The sequence below is a fragment of the Balaenoptera physalus genome, assembly GCF_965194825.1.
Source record: "Balaenoptera physalus genome assembly, chromosome: 13".
In the NCBI taxonomy this organism is placed as follows: Eukaryota; Metazoa; Chordata; class Mammalia; order Artiodactyla; family Balaenopteridae; genus Balaenoptera; species Balaenoptera physalus.
In genome coordinates, this window is record NC_138892.1 from 90,357,871 (window position 1) to 90,385,332 (window position 27,462).

General features: G+C 37.0%; 1 protein-coding gene across 1 annotated transcript in view; it reads left to right on the top strand.

Annotated features, from left to right (window-relative positions):
- The window catches only part of ST8SIA1 (ST8 alpha-N-acetyl-neuraminide alpha-2,8-sialyltransferase 1), a 304,938-nt gene that overhangs the window by 158,094 nt on the left and 119,382 nt on the right, over positions 1–27,462 (top strand). The window lies entirely within an intron of this gene.

Below are 27,462 nucleotides of genomic sequence, written 5' to 3' on the forward strand. Positions count from 1 at the left end.
ACTGTTCTCCATAGTGGCTGGATCAATTTACATTCCCACCAACAGTGCAAGAGGGTTCCCTTTTCTCCACACCCTCTCCAGCATTTATTGTTTGTGGATTTTTTGATGATGGCCATTCTGACTGGTGTGAGGTGATACCTCATTGTAGTTTTGATTTGCATTTCTCTAATGATTAGTGATGTTGAGCATCCTTTCATGTTTTTGTTGGCAATCTGTATATCTTTATATTGGTCCATGCTATTACTGCTTGGGCACTCAGTGGTGGTGGAAGCCAGATTATTGATTCCATGCATAACCTCCATACCTGCTAGCAAAACAACTCTGTATAGAAGCCTATAGAGAAAGTAGTGGGGTAACTGAGAAAAGAGATTAACTGGTATCTATTCAACATACTGTTTTGCCTCGATCTCTTATAAAGGTTAAGACTGACATAGGACGGTTAATGCCTTGAGAGGTCAAGAGTGGTTATCAGTGCTTCCCATCATGGAGATGCAGCAATTTGTTCTCACTGAAATAGACATTTATTCTGGATTTGTCTCTCCTGTCCTCAGTGCTTCTGCCATCACCACCATGACTTATGTCCGCCACCATCTACAGAAGGACTTATGTACCATATTGGCATATACAACACACAACATCCTTTTGACCAAGGACACATTTCACAGCAAAAGAAGTATAGAAAGGAGCTTTTGCCTATGGAATTAACAAGTATTGCTCTTTACCATACCATGGAGAACATTCATTTTCAATGGGAGTGATATTGCCTCCACAAAAGGCAAAAGATTGTTTGTTTTTTTTAATTAATAGCTACTTTATTTATTTATTTATTTTTAGCTGTGTTGGGTCTTCGTTTCTGTGCGAGGGCTTTCTCCAGTTGTGGCAAGCGGGGGCCACTCTTCACCGCGGTGCGCGGGCCTCTCACTATTGCGGCCTCTCTTGTTGCAGAGCACAGGCTCCAGACGCGCAGGCTCAGTAGTTGTGGCTCATGGGCCCAGTTGCTCCGCGGTATGTGGGATCTTCCCAGACCAGGGCTCGAACCCGTGTCCCCTGCATTAGCAGGCAGATTCTCAACCACTGTGCCACCAGGGAAGCCCAAAAGATTGTTTTTAAGGGGCAAAAAAATCTTAGATATTACAATGATTAGGGGCAAACATTTTTTAAATTTCCTTGGAATAAGGGTGGAGGGAGGGATAATGAAAAACGTTTGAGAAACACTGACCTAAAAGCAGTTGCCTTACAGAAAGCTGGCAGCGCCTAATAGAGATTCACTTTAAGGACCATCTGAGAGACAGTATCTTAGGAAGTTGTGGTACCATCTTACGAGACGTGGTGTATGTTTTGGACTGTAACCAGGTTCTCTTATATTTAGATATTTGGATCGTATTTAGAATATTTGGATCTGGGGAACCAAGGAATGGAAGTAGAAGTGGCCCCCGAAAATTGTGATATGTAATGCTTGTATTACTGTTTAATTCAAAATATTTTCTAATTCCCTTGTGATTCTTCTTTAACCCATGGGTTTTTAGAAGTGTATATTTTAATTTCCAAATATGTGTAGTGTTTATCTTTTTGGTATCTCTTTCTGACTTAATTCTGTCATGATCAGAAAATATACTACGTATGATTTAAATGTTTTGAAATTTATTGAGCCTTGTTTTATGGCCCAGCTTCCATGAGCACAGTTGTTGGCAGGAGTGTGCTAAAAATGTTTACTAGGTCAAGTGTATCCTTACTGACAGTTTTTTCGGTTTGCTCTTTCAATTACAGAAAAAAGAAATGTTAAAGTCTCCAAGTGTATGCCCATTCCTTTTTCAGTTCTGTGCATTTTAGCTTTACGTACTTTGCAATTCTCTTGTAAACTACATACACTGAGGAGTCTGACTCCAGGTCAGACGACTGTCTGATCCTTCATGCCCTGACCACAGGTCAGTCCAAGGCTTTGCCCGGCAGGCCTCGTGGGGAGAAAGCTGTCCCGGCCACACCAGGTTTGTACAGAGCTGATGCATTGATTTTCTGGAGTGAATTGCAGTCAGGGGCTCAGGACCTCCTGGGACAACCATTCTCAGATGCATGTCTGCATTCCTAGCCCAATACATATCCTCCTAATCAGGGGTCTGGGTTAAGGCACTTTTCTCCACTTTAACTCAGTGCCTTTCTACTCCTAGCCCTTCTCTCTCTCCCTCCTCCTGGCCCATAGGTACATAAAGAGGCAGAAGCCTCTTGTTTAGGGCTCCTTGGTAGTGAGATGACTCCCCCATCTGCACTGCGTCCATCTGACTCTCGTCCAGTGCCATCCCATGAGGAAAAATGAAACCCTTAGGAACTGGCACTTGTTTTTGCCTCTTGTTTGCGATGACACAATAAGTGAATAAAGGCTTGCTTGCTACTTTCAAGTTGGTTCACTGTCCTAATTGATCACCTCGGTGGCTGATTGCTTGAGAAATAGTTTTTAAGACTGTTATATTTTCTTCATGAATTGACCCTTTATTACAGGTTTCCCCTGCTATCCAAAAGCAGAGCATTCTTACGAAACCTTTTGTAACCAGAAATGGCATGAAGTGAAGAAGCAATTCCCTTAGGACACATCTTGAAAACAGATGCACAAAATAATTTGAGATAAAGCTCAGATGCTCACAGACACAGTTCAAAGCTATGGCAGCTTGATGCTGAGATGTTGAGTGTAGTTCCTGGAGAAGGATCTTGGAGGTGCCACTGTCAGTGCCCGGGGTGTGGGCAGCCTCTATAACGGTTCACTGCAAAACAAAAGGAAGCAGCTGCATGGCACAAGGAGATCAGCTGGGTGCTTTGCGACCACCTAGAGGGGTGGGATAAGGAGGGTGGGAGGGAGACACAAGAGGCAGGGGATATGGGAATATACGTATGCATGTAGCTGATTCACTTTGTTGTACAGCAGAAACTAACACAACACTGTAAAGCAATTATACTCCAATAAAGATGTTAAAAAAAAAAAGACAAAAGCTGAAAGTTAATGTTTGCCTTTTTTTTTTGTAAAAGCAAAAATTCTCTTCAGAATTCCTTCCATTAGCAAAAACAGGTACTAATGTATGTCTTTCATAGAAGCAAAATGGTGTAAAGCAAATTTTTGAAAAGTGGGGGATACCTGTATTAACATTTATAACAATATAAATATTATGCTCTAAATAAATATCAAGATAAATATATAAATAAAATGTTTTTCTTTACTTCTGGTCATAAACCTTGTTTTTGTTTTTTTTTTATAAACCTTGTTTTGAAGTCTACTCTGTCTGACATTAATAAAGACTCACAAGATTCCTTATGATTACTATTTTCATGGTATATCTTTTTCCATTTTTTTTACTTTCCCTATTGTTATATTTATTTTTAAAATGCATCACTTGTAAACAACTTATAGTTGGGTCTTGTTTAGCTTTGTATCTATTTTGACAATTCTATCCTTTAATTGGAATGTTTAACCCCATTATACTTAACGTAATTGTTGATATGGCTGGGTTTAAGTTTGCCATCTTGCTATTTGTTCTCTATTGGCTTGCTCTGTTCCTTTTTTCCTTCCATGTTGTTTTCTTGTTTTCTTTTAGATTAATCATGTGTTTTCTTAGTGTCTTATTTATCTCCCTTATTGGATTTCAATCTATGCTTTTATTTTAGTTGTTGCTCTAGGAATTATAATATGTACCTTTAATCACAGTATAACTTGAATTAATATACCACCTTATATATAATATTAGAAGTTTGCAATAGTATAAGTCACTTTACTCTGTCTCTCCTGTCCTTTTTCCCCTATTGTTGTGTGTTGTGAAGTAAATGTTTACATTCCCCCAAAAATCATACATTGAAACTCTACCTACAATGTGATGGTATTAGGACGTAGGGCTTTTGATAGTCATTAGGATTCAATGAGGTCATGAGGGTGGAGCCCTCATGAATGGGATTAGTGCACTTATAAGAGCCACCAGAGGGTTTGCTTCCTCTCTCTGCTATCATATGAAGACACAACAAGAAATCAGAAATCTGAAACCTGGAAGAGAGGCCTCACCAGAACTTGACCATGGTGGCACACTGATCTCAGACTTCCAGCCTACAGAAATGTGAGAAGTAATTTTTTTGTTGTTTATAAGCCACCCAGTCTATGGTACTTTGTTATAGCAGCTCAAACTGACATGAAGACAACATGTGTATTATTACCATGTATTTTATAAACCCTGTAATACAGTATTGTTGTTTTGCTTAGTCTTTCAAAGAAATTGGGATATTAAAATATACTTTGCTTATTTACCCCCATGTACTAATTTCATGCTTTATCATCCTTTCTGTAGAACTGGTATCATTTCTCAACAGCTTGATGAAATTCCTTTAGCTTTTCTAGTAGTGCTGGCAGTAAAATCTCTCACAGCTTTTTTTTATCTGAAAATGTCTATAGTTCATTTTCATTTTTGAAAGATGTTTTACTGGGTATAGAAATATAGCTTGACAGTTTTTATTTTAACATTTAAACTATGTCATTCCATTGTCTTCTGGTTTGCCTTGTGTTTGATGAGGATTTTGCTAAAATTATTGTCATATATGTGATTTCAGCTTCTTTTTCACCCTCTAGTTCTTTCAGAATTTTTTTATCTTTGAGTTTCAGCACTTTGACAGAGGTTTTACCTTTGGATTTAGCAGCAGCAGTCTCCAGTTCTAGGCATCACCAGAATGTGCAAAACTATGTAAGTTCTTGTGTTTTTCAGGCCCAGCTTAACTAACCTTTTCACATCAAAATGGTTCTTATGGTGGTTTAGTAAGCAGGGAGATGTCAGGCCAAGTAAATTATTGTTGCACCTGAGGATTTTTCCAGTCCCCTCTGCTCCACTTGCTAATAGCTTGACAGGTTTATTATTATTGCTGTTATCATTATTATTATTTAATAAACAAGCTACCCAAGATCTGTGTGGGACATGAACATTACACTTTAGTTAAAACAAAATTAGGTTGCTAATAAATTAGGTTGCTAATAAAAACAATTTTATTTGGGGGTATTTTATGTACCACACAATTAACCCATTGTAAATGTACAGTTTGATGATTTTTAGTAAAATTTATAGTTGTGAAACCATTATCAGAGTCCAATTTTATAACCCTTCTATCATCCCCCAAAGTTTCCTAATTCCAGTAGTCAACCCTGGCTCTCAGCCCTAACCCCAGACAACTGTGGATCTGCTTTCAGCCTCTATAGTTTTGCCTTTTCTGGAAACTTTATATAAATGGAATAATACAGTATTCAGTCATTTATATCTGGCTTCTTTCATTTATTAGAATGTTTTTGAGATTCATCCCTGTCATTGCATGTATCAATAGTTTGTTCCTTTTTATTGCTGAATAGCATTCCATTGCATTCATTTAACACATTTTGCTTATTAATTCAACAGTTGATGTACATTTGGGCCAGTTTAGGCCCTTGGCTATTTTGAATAATTCTGCTATAAACATTTGTGTGCATATTGCTGATCCACATGGTAAGATTTTCCTTTTAAGAAACTACTAAAACTGTTTTGCAAAGTAGCTATACACATTTTACACACCCAACATAAATGTATGATTGTTTCTTCACATACTCAATAACAGTTGGTATTGTTAGTCTTTTAAAAAATATCCCTCTTCTCAATGGGTATAGAGTGAAAAAGTTCTAGAGAACTTCTGTATGACATTGTGCCTTTAGTTCATAATATTATACTGCATACTTAAACCTCTGTGAAGAGGGTATATATCATGTTATATGGTTCTTACCACAGTAAAAAATTATAATGATAAAAAATAAAATAAATAAAAATATCCTTCTTAGAGTGTAATGGTATCTCTATGGAGTTTTAATTTTCTTTTCCCTAATGACTAATTGAGTATGTTTCCAGTGCTTATTAGTCACTTATATATCTTCTTTGTTGAACTGTCTATTAAAATCCTTTGCATTGCACATTTGGAGGGGGGAGTGTTTCCTCTTATTATTGAGTTCTTAGATTTAAAAAATGTATTTTGTATGCACATCCTTTTTCAGATATAATATTTGGAAATATTTTTCCTTGTTTGAATTATTTCTTCATTTTATTAATGTTGTCTCTTGAAAATTAAAAATATTTCATTTTTACGAAGTTGATTTTATGTTTTTCCTTAAAGATAGTGCTTTTGATGTCATCTGCAAGTGAAGACACATGTATTTCTTTTTCTCAGTAAGTATGTCTTTAATTTTATTCTTGCCTTACTGAACTGGCTAGAACCACAAGCACAATGTTGAATAGAAATGCTGAGAATAGACATCTTTGCCTTATTCCTGATCTTAAATAAAAGCATTTCATCTTTCAGCATTAATACAATACTAGCTCTAGTTTTTTTTGTATATGCTACTTATCAGAATGAAAATTTTGAATTCTATTCCTAGTTTTTTGAGAGTTGTTACCATGGATGACTATTGCTACTTACAAATGCATTATTGCGTACCTATTGAGATGAACATCTTTATTTTCTTTATTTTATTAATGTGGTGTATTAAATTAATCAAGTTTAAGATATTAAACCAACCTTGCAGAACTGTGATAAACTCCACTTTCTCATGTCGTTTAAAGTTTTTATGTGTTTCAGGATTTGGTTTGCTAATATTTTAGTAAGGATTTTGTTTCCAGGTTCATGAGGAACGCGTTCATTGGGATGTTTACTTCCTTGTGATATCTTTGTCTGGCTTTCATATTAGGGTAAAACTGACTTCATAAAATAAGTTAGGATGTGTTTCTACCTCTGCTTTCTGAAAGCAGAGTGGTACAGCAACTATGGAAAACAGTACGGAGGTTCTTTAAAAAACTAAAAATAGAGCTACCATATGATCCAGCAATCCCACTCCTGGGCATATATCTGGAGAAAACCATAATTCGAAAAGATACATGCACCCCAATGTTCATTGCGGCACTATTTACAAGAGCCAGGACATGGAAGCAACCTAAATGTCCATTGACAGATGAATGGATATAGAAGATGTGGTACATATATACAATGGAATGTTACTCAGCCATAAAAAAAAAACCAAAATGAAATAATGCCATTTTCAGTGACATGGATGGACCTAGAGACTGTCAGACTGAGTGATGTATAAATCAGACAGAGAATGACAAATATATGATATCACTTATATGTGGAATCTAAAAAAATGGTACAAATGAACTTATTTACAAAAGAGAAATAGAGTCACAAATGTAGAAAACAAACTTATGGTTACCAAGGGGGAAAGGGATGGGGAGGGATAAATTGGGAGATTGGGATTGACATATACACACTGCTATATATAAAACAGATAACTAATAAGAACTTAATAACTAATAAGGAACCCTACTCAATACTCTGTAATGACCTATATGGAAAAAGAATCTAAAAAACAGTGGCTATATATATAACTGATTCACTTTGCTGTACAGCAGAAACTAACACAACATGTAAATCAACTATACCCCAATAAAAATTAGTTTAAAATAAATAAATAGATAAATAAATAAATACAAATAAAATAATTTGACAGGAAAAACAAAACTCTTCTTTTAAAAAATGACAGGAAACACAAAATTACCAAATTCATCTACCAATATTTGACAAATTTAAAAATTAATGCAGAAATCTAGCAAGGTTACCAGATATAAGATCAACATATGAAAGTCAATTTTATTTTTTTATCACTACTACTAACAGCTAGAAAATGCAATTTGAAAAATAAAATTACTTTATTTCATAGCAACAAAAATAATGAAATGTCAATCCATGACAAATACAACAAAAATTTCAGAGGTCTTTTACAAAGTAATTATAAAATTTATTGACAGTAAAGAAGATCTACATTAATTGAGAGATGTACTATATTCATGAACAAAAAGATTCAATAGCTTAAAGATGTCATTGCTCCTAAGATTGATCTAGACCTAGAGAGTTTGTTGTGTAACTTAACTTGTAATTTATATGGAAAAAGAAAGAATCAAGAATAGCCAAGGCAACTCAAGTTAGTTTTCAATGAGCTTCTCCTTTAACCATGAAGATACATGGGCATGAAATGCATCAGAAATCAAACTACTGTGTGAGTTATGGGTAGCTGTTGACACCAATTCCAAGTAACTTTAGATAGCCCACCATTAACTCAACCATTATCCATCCAATTATTTTGCCATTTATACATAATGCACTTTTGGAGAAGATCTCATTGTTAGATTTCATGTTGTGGCTTAAATATATGGAGATAATTGTTCAGTCATCAGTAATTATGCATATTATCATAATGACATGCTGATTTTTTCAGTTTATTGAGAAATAATTGATATAAATCACTGTATAAGTATATAGCATACAGCATGATGGTTTGATTTGCATATATTGTGAAATAATTAAAATAAGTTCAGCTAACATCCATCTTCTTATATAGACACAATAAAAAGAAAAGAAGAAAAGAAGAAAGGAATATAATTTTTCTCCTTGTGATGAGAACTCTTAGGATTTACTCTCTTAATTTTCCTATATATCATACAATGGTGTTAGCTATAGTCATATGTTGTATGTTACATACTTAGTACTTATTTATCTTATAACTGGAAGTTTGTAGCTTTTGACCACCTTCCTCCAATTCCCCCTCCCCCTCCCCTCCACCTTTGGTAACCACAAATCTGATCTCTTTTTCTAAGAGTTTAGTTTTCTAGGTTTTTATGGGGGGTTTTTAGATTCCACATGTAAGTGAGATCATATAGTATTTGTTTTTCTCTATCTGACTTATTTCACTTAGCATAATGCCTTCAAGGTCCATCAGTGTTCTTGCAAATGGTAGGTTTCCTCGTTTTTGTTGTTGTTTTTATGAATGAATAACATTCCATCATATATATATATATATATATATATATATATATATATATAAAACATTACATATATATAACAGTCCACCATATATATATATATATATATATATATATAAAACATTACATATATATAACAGTCCACCATATATATATATATATATATATATATATATATATATATATCTCACAACTTCTTTATACATTCATCCATTGATGGACATTTAGGTTGTTTCCATGTCTTGGCTGTTGTAAATAATGCTGCTATGAACACGGGGGTGCAAATATCTTTTCCAGTTAGTGCTTTTGTCACCTCTGGGTATATTCCCAGAAGCAGAATTGCTGGATCATATGGTAGTTCTATTTTTAATTCTTTGAGGATCCTCCACACTGTTTTCCATAGTGGCTGTAGATATGCTGATTTTTATTACTTGTGTTTACTGTCTTGATATCTTTAGTACTTCTAACACTGTCAATATGATTTTGAGAAGTGTTTCTACCTTGAGATTCACCAGGATTTTCAATTTACCATTATTACTGTTTCCAGTTTTACCTCAAATGAATCCTGTATCATTACAAGTAAACCACTTCTGTTCCAAAAAATCAGGAAGGTGCTGACAAGTTAACATCTTACTGATAGTCTGTGCAATGCGCAAATAGGTCACATCAGTCACTCATTACTTTGAAGTTTCTTTTATCTATTCAGAGGGAGAGTTGCAAATTTTCCCACTTCTGGCTGCATTGCTTGGCACATAATAAGCAATCTTTTTGCATGCATCTCAGTAATAGAATGCAACACAGCTCTATCGATTTCTGGGTCTCTTCCCCTCTTAGGCCTTGTAGGAAACTTGTTGTTTTGCAGCATAATCTGGAATTCTTTCAAAAAATAATCAATTTACACTAATTGATTTATATCCCACTGCATAATTTTCTTGCCTTTTTTGCATACACAATAGCTTTATGTTTTAAAGCCAAGTATGGCTCTGTCTCCCTATGTGTATGTGTATGTGTGTGCATGTATAAATATAGATATAGATATGCAGTTAGTGTATCTTAGTATATATCTTTTAAAATATATTCAAACGACAGTTAAATTTAACAAACTTGATAGAAACAATGCTCGTAACTGATGTGAGAAGTGCCATAACCAAGTGTGCACACGTGTAAGCAATGGCAACAATGCCATGATTACTGCTTAGCCAAGAGTGACCTTGAAAGGCATCGATAAGATGCTGTTTGGCAGCTGTTTGTCAGAAATGTTAAAATGTGAAAAGATGTATCTTAGAATCAATGACACACTTTATCTTCCATTAATGGGTTGAATGAAAAGGCCTTTGGGAAGGAGGCTGAAGCATAGTCGGTGCTGCTGTCTTGGAGAATTAATGAGTTTTAATATTCTAAACTGATCTTTCCCCTCAGAAGAATAAATCAGAGAAATGAGAAAAGAAAAGCATCTTGAATTAAAGAAGTGAGTCCAAGATCATTCCCTTGAAAACTTGCTTAAATTCCTGTTAATCTGGGCTCCTTCACACAGCTCTTTTTGCACACTAGGGGGCTCTCACACACAACAACACATCAAGTGAAATATTGATAGCCTAGTTTTTTTTGTTTTTTGTTTTTGTTTTTTAATGTCATGTTCCCTCAATAAATATTTATTGAGCATGAGTTGTTAGGCATTATACTGAACTTTTTGAGGAGCATAAAAATTACTATGTTCTGTACTCAGCCTATAGGAGATCTACAATTTGGTAAGGGAGATAAAACATGTATAAAAATTAAAATAAAGGGAGGCATGAGACAAGTGTTGGCAAACTAGAACAAAGAATTATAAAAATTCAAAGGAGTAGGGAGCCCTTGCCCAGTTTAAATTTCTTTGACTTGAAAAAAGTGTCATCTCCCTAATGCAGTGGCCAGCCCCTGTGTTTCAGGCAATCGTCCTCTCTGAGGTTTGTGGGAGGGGTAAGAGCAGAAGCAACCACCTCTTGCTAGTGCCTTCGAGGGGCAGCTGAGGTAGTGCTGGCAGCATGTGCTTATTCTTGTCTTTCTCTCCCTTCTTCCCTGTTTTTCACAGAATTCCCTTCTATCTTTGTCTTCTTTCTTGGGATATTCCAAACCATAATGACCTGGCAGTGACTCTAATATACAGTCTTAATCTTAACGGTTGCATTGTGGACTAAAGAAGTTGTCCACCCCAGTTTCAAGGTAAATTCTGGAACATGTTTTTCTTCCCAGGGAATTATTGTGGCCATCAATTGCCTGGCCTTCCCAGGGAATTATTGTGACCATTATTGTGGTGTTGGCCACAATAATGGTGTTGGCCTCTTACTAATATTACTGTATGGGCATTTTCCAGTGTTGCCAAAATTGCAATGAAATGTTCAAAGCCCCCTGAATTAGAGAAGCAAACTGGCAGAGCAGGAGCAGAAATAAGCCTGCAGAAATACTGACCTCCTTCCATTACCATCATGCATATGCATTTTTGCCCACTTTCTACCCAGGTTATTTTCTGGCCTTACTTTCTGAGCTCCTAGACACACCCCAAAGCTATAGTCTTTGGGACATTTTGAAGTCTTTCCCGAGAATCCAAGAGGTCTACTCAATTCTAAGAGCCCAAGGCAAAAAAAAATTCTCTCCTTTCTCTTTTGGCTTTCCTTCTCAATTGAGAAACTGCTATTTGAAGATTCATTTTAATTATTTATTTAAAAATCCAAATTTAAAAGAACCATCGAACTTAAAAAGTTGTAAAAATCCTACTCCCATATAACCTTTACTCAGAGACAACAATCATTAATGTTTCGCCCGTATCTGCTTTATTTATCTCTCTAATCATTGCCACTATTATTATTGATGAAATATTTGAGAGTAAATTGCAGACACAATGATCCTTTAATCCCAAATTCTTCAGTGTATATCTCCTAACAACAAAGACATTTTCCTGCGTAACCATAGTATAAAGATAATTTCAGAAATTTAATGTTGATATAACAGTATTATCTTACATAAGTTTCTATTCATATTTTATCAATTGTCCCATTTGTGTCCTTTATAACTATTTTTTTTTTTCTGTTTTAAGATCCAGTCTAGGACACATAGTGCATTTAGTTGTCATAACTCTTTAGTCTCCTTCAATCTGAAACTATTCTTCTGTCTTTAGCATTGAAAAATTTTAAGAGTTCAGATCAATTGAATGTCTCTGAATTTGGGTTTGTCTGATAGCCTCACATGATTAGATTCTGTTAATGCATTTTTTGGCAGGAATGCTACAAATTCTGCGACTATTGTATCAAGAGGCATACGATTCCCCTCCTTAGGGCTTGAAATGTTTTTTTTCTTCCCTAAGCAATGTGAGAGTGTTCATTACCCCACAAACTCAACAAAAAAGTGTGTTGTCAAGCTTTTGAATTTATTGCCAGTGTGATAGGTAAAAAATGGTATCTTAATATAGTTTTAAAAATCTTTATTGAAATAGAATTTAAAAGCAATAACATGAATACCTTTTAAGTGCACAGTGTGATGAGTTTTTGACACATGATGTAAGGTATAGACTATGTCCATCACTCTAAAAAGTTTCTTGTTCTCCTTCTCAGTAAATTCCCCTAATCCTGGCCCCAGAAAACCACTGTTTGCTTTCTGACACTATAGGTTAGGTTTTTGTACTCTAGAATTTCACACAAATGGAATCATATGGTATGTATACATTTGTGTCTGGAAGGAAGAAAATACTGGTAGTATCCCTATGGTAAATTAGAGATTTCTCATTTTTAATATGATCCAATTTAGGCTAAATGGCCTGAATATATATAGATTATAAGTAAAACTGAATTCCTCTAATTTTAAATAAAATGCAATTTCTAGTCTGACTTTTAAAATTGGTCTTCTTACTATGCCAATGTACTAATTCCCAAAGAATGGCAGAATTATAGCATCTGTAGGAATCTCAAGACATCATTTTTATAAGTTCTATCCTTACTGCCAAATAACTTTTTGTAAACCTTCTGTGACAAGGATTCTGTACCTTCCAAAGAAATTACTCTCCATTTTAGAGTAAGCGTCTTTCTCCCTTGGGAAGCTATATTGGGATCAGTGGTTAGCTCTTAAAAAGAAAAGAACTCTGAGTACAAAGTTTAACTCTACCTTTCCAAATAAATGTATTCTGAACAAGTGTTGTAAATGTTCTATAGGGGAGGGGTATAAATGCTGTCATTTATTAAATTGTCTTTTCTCTCTGGGTTCTTGATTTGTCAGGGGGCACGTCGCGCCAATGATTTTATTAGAGTTGATCCCATACCGTCTTAACTTTTCACTGTGTCATAGGTGTCTCTTCCAAGGTTTAGGAGAAAGAAAAGTAACTGCATCTTTGATACTTAATTTAGCACTGATTTCACTCTGTGTTAGGGCTGCTTTTAGCAACCTTTGAGACTGTGTGTGAGCCCGGTGTACAAACCGAGCTGATGAAATAAAGGAAGACCCACTTGATTGAAACATCTAATAACCCTCGCACAAATCAATCCCTACCATACTTGTATTCAAAGCTAAGCTTCTTGGTTGCTATGAATCAATACATGTGAGAGATTCAAAAGAAGAACAGCAATTAATCGTCAGTACTAGAGAGGAATATTCACTGTTCCGGTATAAAACACTTTCCAAAACTGAACCTCATCTGCATAAAGTGTTATCTCTGATTCAATAGCTAAATGAGGAAATAAAGCCCTTATATTTAAAGTCAGTGATGCTTTGGTTCAGTTTGCTTTTTAGATGGTACTTTTTTTTTTGTTTTGGTTGATAGAAAATGACACACGGAAAGGACACGGGGAGGAGAGGAGAGTGGCAGGCCGGGAAGGTGGAGAAAATAAGGGCATATTTAGCCCCGAAAAGACAAACATTAAATAATCGATAACTTTAAGGCCCAAGGTGGCGGCGCCCATATGCACTCTAGAACCGGAAGCTGCCGGGAGTCTCGCGAGCCTTAACACCTCTCCTCCCTCTCCCACCTCTCGCGAGGTCGGCGCCAAGAACCGGGCGGCCCGAGTCCGACTGGGCAAGGCGGACAAGCTAGTGACCTGCGAGGCGGCGCACGCGCCTCACCACATCACCCACCGCAAGGACTGGCTGTCACTGCACACAGGTAACCTGGATGGGGAGGGCCAGACTACAGAGCGAGCGGTGGAAGATGTTTTCCTTCGCCAGTGTCTGTTGGGCATCTTCCCCGGCTGCCTCCCCGACCAGCTTATTCTTTTTTTTTTTTTTTTTTTTTAAAGATTTATTGATTGATTGATTGCTATGTCGGGTCTTCGTTTCTGTGCGAGGGCTTTCTCTAGTTGCGGCGAGCGGGGGCCACTCTTCATCGCGGTGCGCGGGCCTCTCACTATCGCGGCCTCTCCCGTTGCAGAGCACAGGCTCCAGACGTGCAGGCTCAGTAGTTGTGGCTCGCGGGCCCAGCCGCTCCGCGGCATGTGGGATCATCCCAGACCAGGGCTCGAATCTGTGTCCCCTGCATTGGCAGGCAGATTCTCAATCACTGCGCCACCAGGGAGGCTCCCGACCAGCTTATTCTAAAGCGCCAGGCTAACCAGGTGGGGATCTGTGCCCTGGTCCTGAGGCAGTTGCCTGCGCACAGGTTCTCCTTCCTTGTGGGCTACGGTGACACTCTGCTGTCCCACTTTTACAAGTGTCCTGTACATCTCCAAACTGTGCCCTCAAAGATTGTGTATATCTAGGACAACTGCCTTTTTTTTGCATCAGGCTCTAGCCTGCAAAGGACAGAAATTTGTGGAAAAGGACTGAAGTAGAAATAGGGGAAATACATTTGTCTTCAAAGCGGCCGTTGAATAAATAGACTCTCCATGTTGTCTTGCCTCTGGGTCTGTGTAGAGAACTAGAATAGGGTTTCTTTGAAGATGCTCCAGCGTTCCCAGGAAGGCTGCCAGTTACCTGAGGTTTAGGTAATAGCTACAGTTCAATGAGTGTCTTGTGCCAGTCACTGTGTCAGGAACTTTACCTGAAGATCTTTGTTTTCTCTTAAAATGGAAAGATCCGTTTTTGGTGATTATAAAGCATGTTAATTTTTAAAAATCAAAACAGTAGGGTCATGTATTAAATCAGCCATGGAGCTTGTAATTCTACCCCAGAGAGAACCCCTGTGAACAATTTGTTGTATTTTATTTTCAGATGCACTTTCATCCCCCATAAATACTGTACTGCATGTTCATCATTTATTTAAAAAGCTTTTAACTGTGCAAATAATAATAATAACTTTAGCAAGAAAGACACCAACATAATTACATGATATTCCAATAGTATGGCCTTATTAATTTTAAAACTGCTAATTAAATTTCTAAATAAAAAAAAACTTTTAAACAATTTATAAAGATAAGTGATTTATCAAATAATTTCAGTAGCATTGGGTCAAGACCCACTTCATATTGAACACACTCACATTAAATAGGAAAGAGTTTGCAGTAATCTTTGATTGTCAGATTCTGGATATTGAAATATTTTCCTCGATAATTTTAACAGCTTCATTGAGGTACAATTGATATACAGTAAATTGCACATATTTAAAGCATACAGTTGGCATATGTACACACCTGTGAAAAACATCACCATGATCAACATAACAAGCATATTAATCACACCCAAAAGTTTCCTTGTACCCCTTTCTATCTCTGCTTCCTGCCTCTCCCCACCTCCTTCCCAACCCCAGGCAAGCACTGATCTATATTCTGTCATTATAGACAAATTTACATTTTTTAGAATTTTCTATAAGTAAAATCACACAGTATATACCCTTTGTTTTCTGACTTTTTATCCAGCAAAACTATTTTGAGATTCATCCATGTAGTTGCATATATCAGTTGTTCCTTTTTATTGGTGAATAATAGTCTATCATATGGCTATACCATAGTTTATCCATTTGACTCCTGATGGACACGTGTTGTTTGGTTTTGTTTTGTTTTTCAGTTTCGGCTGTTACAAATCAAATCGCTATGAGCTTTATGTGTATGTCTGCATGGATGTTTGTTTTCATTTCTCATACCTACATGTGGAATGTCTGGGTCATGCAGCAGGAATATGTTTAACTTTTTAAGAAACTACCAAACTGTTTTACATCCCCATTGTTTCTTAGACCTTTTTCTGTTTTGTTCTTTTTTTTTTTCATAATGGAAAAGAATATTTATTTGTTTATTTATTTATTTATTTATGGCTGTGTTGGGTCTTCACTGCTGCGTGCGAGCTTTCTCTAGTTGCAGTGCGCAGGGGCTACTCTTCGTTGTAGTGCACGGGCTTCTCATTGTGGTGGCTTCTCTTGTTGCAGAACACTGGCCCTAGGGTGCACGGGCTTCAGTAGTTGCAGCACGTGGGCTCAGTAGTTGCGGCACATGGGCTCAGTAGTTGCGGCGCGCAAGCTCTAGTGCAAACGGGCTTCAGTAGTTGTGGCTCACAGGCTCTAGAGTGCAGGCTCAGTAGTTGTGGTGCATGGGCTAAGTTGCTCTGCAGCATGTGGGATCTTCCCGGACCAGGGATTGAACCTGTGACCCCTGCATTGGCAGGCAGATTCTTAACCACTGCCAGGGAAGTCATATTTTGTTCTTTTGTTTCAAGTTGGAAAGTAAGCCAGCTCCATCTTTGCCAGAAGCCTCCTTCAACTTATATTAAAGGCAAGAAAATTCTCCATGAGAGAAAAATAAAACAATGAAGTAAACAAATAAAAACAAATACTCACGTGCTAATACTGCACTGTAATAATCTGAGATCAGCTGAGAATTTGCCCTACCAGTGAGGACAGTTTAACAGTGTCAGAACTCTCTCAGCAAATTCCTCAGTATCTGTACTCCTCGGCCCAAGGTAATTTTCTTTTCACTTAGACAACAGTATGGGTTTAGACTCTAGATGAGGACCTCCTCTTGAATGTGGAAAATGGAAACTGGCCCCTCATAGAGAAACCTTTCCTGACCACCCAAATTAAAATAACCCCCTAGTTATTCTATATTGCATCACTGTGGTTTTGTTATTTGTATTTTATTTATCATAACTTGATATTTTCTCATTGTCTGTTTTTTAAGAAATTATCTGTCTTCTGAACTAGAATTCTCTCCATGAAAGTATATACTTTACAATCATATTCAGATTCTATTTCCTGTAGCCAGAATAATAATCTGGTGCATTAGAAGTGCTTGATAAAATATGTCAGAGGAGTATTTTCTGACTCTGACCTTGGAGCAACTGTTGCTTTAAAAGAAAGTGTTCTAAAAGAAAAGGAACCATTAAAAAAATTAATATCACAGGGCAGCTCTGTATTCATTGACTTCCACATTCCTTGTGACTTCATTGTTTGTGTTACCTGTGAACCTTTCCTGAAATCTCCTTCTTATCTGATATCTTTCTGTCTGTTACTCTTCCTGTTGCTTCACATTTCCTGTTCTGGGGTTTGTTTTATCCTGGAACTTAAAGTCACTGTCATACCCTCCCTTGGTATCAACATCATGGGAGAAAGAAAAAGAAATCTTTTTCCTTGAGTTTTTTATTACTGTAAACAACCACTGCACTTCATGTTGTGTTTTTTGTTTTTTGTTTTTTTTACTCCCCCATATCCTGCTACCAAATTCCAGACCTTCTCTCTTTCACAGTCCTATACCTGAAAACACCTTTCCATTTCCTCAGCTTCCTGCTCAGTTCAAGCCAAGCTTTTTGAAAGATGCCTTAATTGGTCTATCTGCTTCGAGTTCTCCTTTTGCTTTAGTTCATTTCATATATGACCCCCAGATAGTGTTCCTAAAGTAAATTCTAAATGTGTTATCCTTCTATTCAAGAAACATTATTTCCTAAGCAAGGGTGCAAATTAGGAGCTTACGGTTCTAATTTAGATGGGATGTATGTTTTGTTTGTTTGGCTTACTCAAGTTTTTAAAACACATTTTTTAGCCATTGTTAAATAATCAAAGGATTTTCTATCAAAATCAGAATTTCTAATTTTTCATGAAAACCTAAAAGATCTGCCAGTACTGGGCCCAGTCTCTCATGAGACAATAAAGAGCTGAGTTGAGTACCTCCAGAGACAAAGCCAATCCACTCCAGTTGGTCTGAGTCCTCAGCTCTCCCTGTCTACTCCTGATGCGGGGACCAAGTGTAGTTTGTTATGTATGGTTGTGTTTGTGCTGTTGTTTTTCTTAGAGTGGAGAAATATTTCTCTTTCCTCATCTCTATTTCAAACATAAGAAAATGAAAGATAATCTGAGAAGCTACATACTTAAATTATAATTGAAAGGCAACGTATTTGCTTAGGGAAGTGAAGATAATTTCCAAGTGTTTAATATAAATTAAGCATATGTCTGTGTCTTATACTTGGCCCTCTTTGCCCACATACTTTACTTACCTGGCCTCTGTGAGGGTGAGAACTTGTGACCCTTTCCTGTTATATTTCAGATTGAGAACGGACTGCTCACTTGGGCATCCAGGACTGTCCAGGGCAGAGACCCGGACAGTCTGACTTTTAACCTCATCTTCTGCTGCTCCTATTCTATCTCCAGCCCAAGTTGTTGTAGCTGCACTTCTCAGCCGCTGTCCTCTAGGCCTAAATCTCCCTCTTATGGTCCCTGGTACCCCCCACCCCACCTCCTTTCCAAAATCCTGGTCCACCTACCCTTTGTCTGTGAAAATCTTCGAGTCCCTGGTCAAAGGCCAACCTCTCCAGGAGCCATTACTGACTGTTCCTCAGATGTGCCCTCCCTTAACTCAGCTGACAGAGCACCGTGTTTCTCCCTCACTTCTGGAGCCTGGATCTGCTCTTGGTTTTAGTTCCCCACTGGGGATTATGTCTAGGCTTCTGGAAGGCCCCAAAGATGCAAATCTTGCTTTTAGAAATGGAGGGAATGAAGAGAATTTACTTCTTAGTACATTAAATAGCAGATCAAAGTTCTGATATTTACAGACTACTGAGGACATTTTACTCATATGTGAGCACACACGTGCACGCACACACACACTCTCTCTCTCTCTCTCTCTCTCTCTCCCATGGATACGACTAGGAGGACTATCACACAATGATTCAGAGTATGTGCTTTCAAGTTAATCATATTTACCACTGACTGTGCTATTCTAACTAAGTGTATTCTTACTTAATCCCATTGAGTCTGTTTCTTTTCACTAAAATAAATGAATTTAATAATAGTTCTTTTATAGTGTTGTTGTAAGGGTGTGCACATAGAACGCAGTACTGTGCCTGGTATGTAATAAGTACACTGTAAATGGTACTTGTTGTGACAGGGGTGACATTTAAAAAAATAATTTCTATACTTTCCTCTTTTGACTTTCCACGCACATGAACTTTACCGCAGTACTCTCAGAGGTAGGAAAAGAGAATTATGCTATGTTACAAAAGAAAGCAAAATCATTTTCCACATTCGACATTGAAAATAGAATTATGCATTAAGACATAACCTAGGGAACCAGATTATCATTTTGAAAGAAGGCTTAAACGTTTCCTTAATATTCTTCCCTCCCCACTTTTTTTCAGCTGCGCCATGCAGCTTGCGGTGTCTCAGTTCCCCAACCAGGGATCGAACCCCATGCCCTCGGCAGTGAAAGCGCAGAGTCCTAACCACTGGACCGCTAGGGAATTCCCAAGGCTAGCTTCTTTATCTTCCTAACCAAGCCTTCCAGGTTAGGGTCTTCCTTAAGGGGATCTAGACAAGAAGACTAAGGAAGAGGGTCTGCCCCTTTCTGGCCCCAAGGGGTTATGGGAGGAAGGAGAGGGAGTGAGGGAGGAGTTCAGGGTTTGACATGTGTTGCTGTTGGCAGTTGTCATTTCTCAGTCATCACTGTCACACACACTGATACTCTCCCTCCCCTCATTCCAGTACTGCTATTGGCTCAGCCATCACACCCACAAGGGTTCCCAACCCTCTCTCAGGCAAGAGGAAAGCATTCCTGTAGTACAATGCTGGAAGGGGTTTTCCTTCCCATACAATTAGAGCTATTTTGGCCAACTTCCAGTTCTTGAGCTATCAAGGCTCTCTTGCAGGACCACTCAGTACTGCATCCAAGCACATTTCTTGCTGATGGTCAACCGGGCAACCATTCAGACCTTTTCTATCTCAAGATGTGTTCATTCAAAATTTAGCCTTCATCTCCTCAATTTTGAGGATATGAGGATGTTGTCTGTAAAAAAAAAGAAAATTCAAGCAATCATTAACATGTATGTAAGTAAGAAACTGATACTTGAAATTCCTCCAGACTGAGATAACTACAATTGAAATTTAATGCTTCTCCTTTCATATATCTCTTTCTGCATATAGACACACATATATTATATGTCTATATAATTTTACATAATTTATATCATGTCATGTTTGCTGTTTTTCTCAGAAACAATCTTCATGTTTTTTTTTAATTACTTCTTCCTCCCTCTTTCTTCTTATGCAGTCATAACATCCATGTGTCATACATTTTCATATCTGTCTCTGGCTCATATTATCATATACAGACAAATACATATGTGTACCCATACATACATGTGTAGAAATGTAAGGCTTTGGGGAAACTGCTTGCTTTATAAAAATGGGATCATAATATGTACATTTCTTTTTATGCTGCTTATGCCTTTAATGTATCTTTTTAAGGTAACATAATATTTCACAGTATGACTGTATCCAAATTTATACAACCATTTCTTTTTTTGATGGAAGTAAGGCTTCTATTATATATTTACTTTGATTTGGATCTGTAGTTTGTCTCATGCTTTCTGTCAATTTTTCTTTTTTTAAAATCAATTTAAAATCTTTTTATTATAGATAAAAATGCTATCTGCCATAGTGTTTGGAAATATTTTTCACTATCTTAATTTATCTTGTAATTTATAATGTCTTTTCCCATTAAACATTTTCTATCTAGTCAAATATGTCTACTTTTTCTTTTACATCTTGTAGTAAACTATTAAGCCTCCTGGATCTGTCCTCCATTTTTATTATTAATGTTTTATTTCTTTTAACTTTTGCTCTGCGTTTTGTGATTTTTCTTTGAGTGGCTCTTATAGGTCACCTATTGGGTATTCATCAGGAACCAATCTCTCCTTTGATTCACTTGCTGACTTTGTAATTGTAAATCATTTTTAAAGGTCTTTTAAAAGAAGGTTTTAATAGAATCTCCCTAAATGCTCTTATTATTTATTTTCTAAATTTAAGTTGTCACTTACCTCTACCAGCAATTCTAATCCATGAAATTCTTCCAAGTCTGGGAGTTCTGTTTGTTATTCTTCTTTCTGGCTGCTGGCTGATGGATTATAATTATCCATCACTATTTCATGGTTTTACAGCCTTAGGGCTCAAACCAAGCTTTAGGGACCCCATGTGGCATAAACCTACCAGTGGTGGGAGATGCAGCATGCTCTGCTCCCGTGGGCCAGAAACACACCTGCTGACAAATTGTCAACATCTGATCAAGACACCAGGATGAGGCTTCTCTCCTCCCAAGTTTCCTCACTGCAAAGACTAAAGTCTCAAAGTATCAAAGAGAGAGAAAGAAAGGAAAGAAGGTGGAAGGGAGAAAGAAGGAAGGAAGGAAGGCAAGAAAGAAAGAAAGAGAAGAAAGAAGGAAAGAAAGAAAGAAAGGAAAGGAAGGGCAAGAAAGGAAGGAAGGAAGGAGGGAGGGAGGGAGGGAAGGAGGAAGAAAGAAAGAAATGAAAGGAAGGAGAACCCAGCAATCCCACTACTGGGCATATACCCAGAGAAAACCATAATTCAAAAAGACACATGAACCCCAATGTTCATTGCAGCACTATTTACAATAGCCAGGTCATGGAGGCAACCTAAATGCCCATCAACAGACAAATGGATAAAGAAGATGTGGTACATATATACAATGGAATATTACTCAGCTATAAAAAGGAACAAAATTGGGTCATTTGTAGAGACGTGGATGGACGTAGAGACTGTCATACAGAGTGAAGTAAGTCAGAAAGAGAAAAACAAATATTGTATATTAACACATATATATGGAATCTAGAAAAACGGTACAGATGAACTGGTTTGCAAGGCAGAAATAGAGACACAGATGTAGAGAACAAATGTATGGACACCAAGGGGGGAAAGCAGGGATGAGGGGTGGGGGGTGGTGGTGGGATGAATTGGGAGATTGGGATTGACATGTATACACTGATGTGGATAAAATGGATAACTAATAAGAACCTGCTGTATAAAAAATAAATAAATTTTAAAAAAGAAGGAGAGAGAGAAAGAAAAGAGAGGCAGGAGAAGGAAGGAAAGAGAGAAAGAAAGGGAAAGAAGAAAAAAAAGAGAGAGAGGCAAGAGTAGGAAGGAAGGCAAAGGGGGAAAGGACGAAAATTTATCTGGTAGACACCCGAGATTAGTTCCCAGCCAACAGCCAGCATCAATTCTTATCCATGTAAGGGAGCCATCTTGGATGACCAGCTGAGTCTTCACGTAACTCTAGTCCCAGCTGCTATGAAAGACTCCAGATCAGAATTGTCCAGCTGAGCCCAGAAAAATCATAAAACCATGAGAGATAATACACTTACTTTAAAATGCTACATTTGGGGAATTGTTTGTTATTCAGCAAATATATAAGGACACAGAGATTGATACTTGCATATGAGGTGTTTTTGTAACAAAAACCTAAAACATGTAACATTGATTTTGGGACTAGATAGTGAGGAGAAGCTTGATAGGGCATGAGGAAACTGTTACCAAACTTTTGTAGGACTGTGAGGAAGTTATTTTTGGAGTCTGGATGAGAGAGGATTATGGCAGAACAATTAGCAACACTATCCCGAGTCTTAACAAACTTGTGACTTTGCTCAGGAGACTTTCAGGCAGAACGTTGAAAACAATAACTGGGTTCTTCTAGTGCCTGTAATAAAAGCATAAGAAGAGAAAGTTGAATTAAAGAAGAAACAGTCCAGTTTTTTACTAGAATGTATGAAATAAGATCCATGACAATGTTTCTAGCTAGGAAAAGGTTCTCACAGTAAGAAATGACCTCAGAACAAGATCACATCCTTGGCACTACCAACAAAACAGGGTCTCAGGGTAAAGATGAAGTCAAGGATTTAGTCGTAAGATCTTTTCTTGATACCTCAGAAAGATAAAATGTGTGTGTGCCCCATAGACCTCATAGGTAGACAATAGGCTTTTAAGAATCTTAAGGGCATGACTATCTTATCTGCTACACAAAAAGGCTTCTAAGAATCTCAAAGATATCATCTCAAAGCACCCTGTTCCTCATTCCAAAGAAGAATGGGGCCTATCCCGGAGATATTTATGGGTGTGGCTTTTTGTCACATGGACAGAGCAACAATAAGAATCACAGAAAGCTTACACCATTTTTTAAGAGCATTACGTTGGCAAAAAAAAAAAATCAAAACCAAACAAAAACAACCACCTACTCAGACTTCAGGCACAGAGACAGTTCAAAAGTAAAAGAGCCCTTATAACCCCTGACCTTCTACAGGCACGAGTCAGTCTGAGAAATATGCTCAGCTGTGAAGAGTCCTTTTTCTTAAGGAGGAAAGATGGCTCAGAGTGCAGAACTGAGAACCCAGAAGGCAGAGCCTAGAACTTCAGAGAATCACTTATAAGGAGGAGGATTGGACTCAACAAAATTTCTCTAGCTCACTAACACTTATGTGCTTCCTAGTCTTCTCCTTTTTACATAGAAATGTCTCCTCCAGTTATCTTCTCCCTGTCTTAGCATTGTACATTGGGTGTGTATCAGAAGATAACCTTTCTCTTTAATTCACAGGTCTTCAGGGTATGAGAATCATGCTCTAGGAGCTGCACCCGAGGACCTTCAGTAGAGGGAGCTGTCCCCAAGGAACTCCATTTGTATTTAGACCTGATTTAGGAAATGAGATCACAGACCTCAAGCCTCACCCTGATGACTTAATAGAGTGAGGATTTGGAGGTCTTAGGAAGGTTGTGAGAGCATTTTGTTGCTAGATGGGAAATGAATCATGGAGGTTAGAGGAAGACGGTAAGAACCAGTTTCCCATGACGGCCCCCGTGAACTACACTTCCCAGTATTCAAGTTCTGTGTAGTTCTCTCCCCACTGAATCTGGGCTGGCCCTATGTAGCTCATAGAATGTAGTTGAAGTGATGCCACATGACCCCCAAGAGTCTGTCATAAGAAGCCTTGTAGTTTCTGCTTTGGTCTCTTGGAACACTCATTCTTGGAATGCTCTCTCTTATAATCCAGCTGCCATGCTGTAAAAAGCCTGAACCGCATCGAAAAGCACATATAAGCACTCTGATAGAGAGCCCCAGCTAAACTACAGCAAACAGCCAGAATCAACTGCCAGCCATGCGAGCAAGCTGTCTTCTATGTCAAGCCCAGTTAAGTCTTCAGAAAAATCCAGTGCTTACTACCATCTGACAGCGACTACACCAGAGGCCTGAAGCAAGAACTACCCAGCTGAACATGGTCAACCAACAAAACTAGTAAAGAACAAATTGTTGCTTTTAACTCATTACAATTCATAGTGGTTTGTTACCAGAAATAGGCAAATAGAATAATACCAAACACTTTTCCAATATGTTTGTAGCCAATTTATATACTCCTGCCAATAAAGTGTGACAATATCACATGCTGGCAAGGATATGAATCAACTAGGATTCTTATATTTTGCTGGCAAGAGATTCTAGGGGATGTATAGTCCTAGTTGTTTTTCGTAATATGACAGATTTATTTATATAAAATCACATACCCCAGAATCCACCCATTTAAAGTGCACAATTCAGTGGTTTATAGTATATTCACAGAGTTGTGCAAGCATATCACAGTCAAATTTGGAACATTTTTATCATTTCAAAAAAAGAAATCCCATATGTATTAGTAGTCACGCCCCATTTCCCTCCAGCTTCTCCAGCTGAAGGCAACCACTAACCTACTTTTGTCTTTGTAGATTTGCATGTTCTGGGCATTTCATATAAATGGAATCATAAAATATGTAGTCTTTTGCAAATGCTTTCTTTCAGTTAACATGTTTTCAACATTTACCCACGGTGAAGCATGTGTCAGTATTTAATTCCCTTTCATTGCTGAATAATATTCAATTTTATAGTGTGATAGATGGAATAATGGCCCCCCAAAGATGTCCATATCCTAATCCCCAGAACCTATGCATATGTTGCCTTATGTGGCACAAGAGAGTTTGAAGAAATAATTAAGTTATGGATCTTGAGATGAGGAAATTATCCTGAAGTATCTGGGTGCACCCGCTAGAATCACAGGGACATTGTAAGAGGGAGGCTACAGGGTCAAAGTTAGAGAGTAAGTGATGTGACTATAGAAGCAGAGGGCGAAAAGGTTTGAGATGCAACGCCATGAGCTAAGGAACAAGGGAAGTCTTTAGAAGTTGGAAAGACAAGGAAATGGAATTCCTCCCCACAGCCCCGAAAAGGAGTACAGCCTTGCGAACATCATTTTAGGACCTCTGACCTCCAGAATTAAAATATAATAAACTTGTGTTGCTTTAAGACACTAAGTTTACAGTGTTACAGCAGCAACAGGAAACTAATACATACAGATATACAACATCATACATATATGTGCATGTATACATCTATCTCTATACACACACGTTTATATTCATATATATATATATTCATTAGTTGATGGACACCTGAGTAGTTTTCACTTTATGACTACTGTGAATAATGCTGCTGTGAACATTTGTTTACAAATTTTTGTTTGGACATGTTTTCATTTGGGGGTATATAGTTAGGAGTGGAATTGTTGCATTATATGATAACTCTATGTTTACCATTTTAAGAAACTGCCAGACTGTTTCCCGAAGCTTTGTAGCATTTTATATTCCCGCCAGCAGTGTCTGAGGGTTTCATGCTCTCCAAAATTGTCAACATTTGTTATTATCTGCCTTGTTTATTATAGCCATCCTGGTGGTGTGTAGTCATCTTACTGTGGTTTTGATTTGTATTTCACTGATGGTTAATGATGTTGAGCAAATTTTCACGTAGTTATTATTCATTTGTATATCTTTGGTGAAATGTCTATTCAGATTTTTTAAATTTATTATGACAAAAAATTAGAAACAAAGTTTCTACAGTGAGAATTGATTAAATACGTTAATTAAATACAACAGAATACTAAGGCTCCACTAAAGATTGTGCTTACCATATTTATAGTGTGTTACTTGTATTTCCATATTTATAGTGATATAATTATATTTATAGTTTTGTCAAACAAGTTGCAAAAAAGAATGGTAACATATTTGTAAACACACACATATTACAAATATCCATAGGGAAAAAAGTCTCAAAGGTGTACATCAACTTCTAGCTGTTACCTTTGGATGATAAAATTATGAGATAATTTTCTGGGTTTTTTTTTTAGCATTTTTTAATTTCTCTGATAAACACATATTACTTGTATTTAGAAAAGAAAAGGGTTGTTTTTCTTTCAAGCATATTCTGTGTTTTTAAACATGTAGGATGCATTATAAAATTAAAAATAGATTTTTCCTATGTTAGCTTTCTTTAAAAATATTTCTCTAAGTAATTAAAAATTTGCCCTCTGTGTATAACTAGGTTCCCAAATTCTTCATATTTTCAAAGCATAATAGTCCCAACAAATATAAAACTGAAATCTAAACTCAAGTGCACAAAGAAATTCTGGTCTCAGATATATCCCATCAGTCCAGAGAGAAAACAACAAAAAACCATCAGAATTACAAACTGTTCTACCATCTAGATTTTCTTCAATAGTCATTTACCCAGTCTACCGCCAAATGTAAAAGACCACTTGAAAACTCTGCTTTGTTGTCATTACAATAAGGAAAACTTTGCATAGCTCTAATGATATCTAATCACTGTAGTTTTCCCTGGGATTTCATTCTTAGAACCCAATTACCAAAACTCTGAAGAGATCTATTCCCACTCAGCTGATGAACTGCCTCTCTAAGCTGAAACCAGCAGGGCTATTTTAATATTCATCTATATTAAATGTATAAATATGTTCAATATTTATACTTAATCTATAGTCCTTGGACACAGACTCACTAGCAACACTCGAGAATCTTAGGACATGATCAATATTTCCAGATTGCATTGGCTCTCACATCCTTAGGATTTTCTAGATACAGGATCATGCCATTTCTAAATAGAGATAGTTTTATTTCTTTCCTTTCCATCTGGAAAGTTTTTTTTTTGTTTTTTTGTTTTTTTCAATTTTCTTGCCTAATTGCCCTGGCAAAAACCTCAGTACAATATTGAATAGAAGTGATAAGAGCAGACATCTTTTTCTTGTTTCTGTGGGAAAGCATTAAGTCTTTCACTACTATACATGATGTTAGCTGCTCATTTTCTTGTAGATGACCTTTGCCAGATTAAGTTCCCTTCTATTCCTAGGTTTTTTTTTTTTCTTTTTTTATTATAAAGGGATGTTGGATTTTGTCAAATGTATCTCTGCATCTGTTGAGAGGATCGTGTAGTTTTTGTTTTTATTCTATTTAAATGGGGTATTAAGCTAATTGATTTTCAGTTGTTAAATCAATTTTGCATTCTTGGGATAGCTACCAAGAATTTTGTCACAGTGTACAATTCTTTTGCTGGATTTGATTTGATAATATTCCATTGAGAACTTTTACTAA